Source organism: Trifolium pratense, unplaced genomic scaffold (genome assembly GCF_020283565.1).
Source record: "Trifolium pratense cultivar HEN17-A07 unplaced genomic scaffold, ARS_RC_1.1 scaffold_107, whole genome shotgun sequence".
In the NCBI taxonomy this organism is placed as follows: domain Eukaryota; kingdom Viridiplantae; phylum Streptophyta; class Magnoliopsida; order Fabales; family Fabaceae; genus Trifolium; species Trifolium pratense.
This window is the reverse complement of record NW_025721008.1, coordinates 40,001-42,500: the sequence shown is the minus strand read 5'-3', so window position 1 is coordinate 42,500 and position 2,500 is coordinate 40,001.

Genomic DNA, 2,500 nt, shown 5'->3' with positions numbered 1-2,500 from the left:
AAATTCCATGCCTATGCCAAGTTGGACCAAGGCCCCGTCTCGTTTTGCTATAAGCAAGGGCGTGGCAAGGCACGCGGGGGGCCAAAAAATCAAAGTGCTCCGAAATGCACACGGGGGTGTCAAGCAACCTCCATGTACCGTGGCATGACCGTGGCCAAGTAATAAAGATCAAATTCCATGCCTATGCCAAGTTGGACCAAGGCCCCGTCTCGTTTTGCTATAAGCAAGGGCGTGGCAAGGCACGCGGGGGGCCAAAAAATCAAAGTGCTCCGAAATGCACACGGGGGTGTCAAGCAACCTCCATGTACCGTGGCATGACCGTGGCCAAGTAATAAAGATCAAATTCCATGCCTATGCCAAGTTGGACCAAGGCCCCATCTCGTTTTGCTATAAGCAAGGGCGTGGCAAGGCACGCGGGGGGCCAAAAAATCAAAGTGCTCCAAAATGCACACGGGGGTGTCAAGCAACCTCCATGTACCGTGGCATGACCGTGGCCAAGTAATAAAGATCAAATTCCATGCCTATGCCAAGTTGGACCAAGGCCCCGTCTCGTTTTGCTATAAGCAAGGGCGTGGCAAGGCACGCGGGGGGCCAAAAAATCAAAGTGCTCCGAAAATGCACACGGGGGTGTCAAGCAACCTCCATGTACCGTGGCATGACCGTGGCCAAGTAATAAAGATCAAATTCCATGCCTATGCCAAGTTGGACCAAGGCCCCGTCTCGTTTTGCTATAAGCAAGGGCGTGGCAAGGCACGCGGGGGGCCAAAAAATCAAAGTGCTCCGAAATGCACACGGGGGTGTCAAGCAACCTCCATGTACCGTGGCATGACCGTGGCCAAGTAATAAAGATCAAATTCCATGCCTATGCCAAGTTGGACCAAGGCCCCGTCTCGTTTTGCTATAAGCAAGGGCGTGGCAAGGCACGCGGGGGGCCAAAAAATCAAAGTGCTCCGAAAATGCACACGGGGGTGTCAAGCAACCTCCATGTACCGTGGCATGACCGTGGCCAAGTAATAAAGATCAAATTCCATGCCTATGCCAAGTTGGACCAAGGCCCCGTCTCGTTTTGCTATAAGCAAGGGCGTGGCAAGGCACGCGGGGGGCCAAAAAATCAAAGTGCTCCGAAATGCACACGGGGGTGTCAAGCAACCTCCATGTACCGTGGCATGACCGTGGCCAAGTAATAAAGATCAAATTCCATGCCTATGCCAAGTTGGACCAAGGCCCCGTCTCGTTTTGCTATAAGCAAGGGCGTGGCAAGGCACGCGGGGGGCCAAAAAATCAAAGTGCTCCGAAATGCACACGGGGGTGTCAAGCAACCTCCATGTACCGTGGCATGACCGTGGCCAAGTAATAAAGATCAAATTCCATGCCTATGCCAAGTTGGACCAAGGCCCCGTCTCGTTTTGCTATAAGCAAGGGCGTGGCAAGGCACGCGGGGGGCCAAAAAATCAAAGTGCTCCGAAAATATTTTTCCACTTTCCAGTCCACTTATACATATTATGTGCAGTGTGCACACAAGACACCTTCCCAAAATTCGACTTATATGAGGCGTTTTACGTCAAATCCGCCTTTTTTCGAGTTTTCGGCCAAAAAATCAAACTCAATCGAAACTTCGTCGGATCGCTTAGCCACTTTCCAGTCCACTTATACTTATTGTGTGGGGTGTGCACACAAGACACCTTCCCAAAATTCGACTTATATGAGGCGTTTTACGTCAAATCCGCCTATTTTCGGCGTTTCGGCCGAAAAATCAAAATAAATCGAAACTTCCTCGGAATGCTTAGCCACTTTCCAGTCCACTTATACATATTGTGTGGAGTGTGCACACAAGACACCGTCTCAAAATTCGACTTCTAGGCGGCGTTTTACGTCAAATCCGCCTTTTTTCGAGTTTTCGGCCAAAAAATCAAACTCAATCGAAACTTCGTCGGATCGCTTAGCCACTTTCCAGTCCACTTATACTTATTGTGTGGGGTGTGCACAAAAAAAACGAAGTCAAAATTCGACTTCTAGGTTGTTTTTTACGTGGTATCCGCCCTTTGCGAAGTTTCGGCCGAAAAATTCGTAATTAATTCATCCGACATCGGAATATTACGATTCTTTCGTGGTTTTGCTTGTTTTAATGTCCCTAACAACCATAAAAAAATTCAAAAAAAAATTCGTCTTCTAGGTCCACTTTTAAGCACTTTTAAAAACTTATGGATACAGGGAAAAAAGTGCACTTTTTCTACAAAACTGAAAATGGCCTTCCAGTCATATATAGGGGGAGGGTGGGTGTGGGGGTAGGCTCGGCAGGCACGGGGCGCGCCTATGGGCACAGCAGGCAAGCAAAAACTACGTCTTAACGTGTTTTCCCCTGCAATTTCGTTGCTCTTTTCATCATTTCAATCAAATTCATGGACATTCTTGATGGAATTCGATCAAAAAATTGAAATTTGGATGAATTTGTGAGGAAATTGGTGATGATCATGCTGTTCTTGGCTTGGGCAGGCCTTGG